Consider the following 289-nt stretch of genomic DNA (forward strand, 5'->3'; position numbering starts at 1 on the left):
AACGGAATTTATTCCTTCGATCGTCGTTGGTTCACATGTTTACTGATGGTTGTACGAACACCATACCCGGTGGTAAGTACAGTGGAGCTCGCCTTCACAACATAATGTTCACCAGTTGGACGCATAGATTGGAATAGCTCACAAGTGTTGGAAAGTTGAACGCACGTTGAAGACCGCTACTGTGGTCTTGGAAAGTAGAGGATTGCAAGCCCGTAAATTGTCCGATCATAGCCAACGATGCTGAGATCGGAATTCATTCCTTCGATCGTCGTTGGTTCGCATGTTTACT

This window comes from Anopheles marshallii (genome assembly GCF_943734725.1).
Source record: "Anopheles marshallii chromosome X unlocalized genomic scaffold, idAnoMarsDA_429_01 X_unloc_267, whole genome shotgun sequence".
Lineage (NCBI taxonomy): Eukaryota > Metazoa > Arthropoda > Insecta > Diptera > Culicidae > Anopheles > Anopheles marshallii.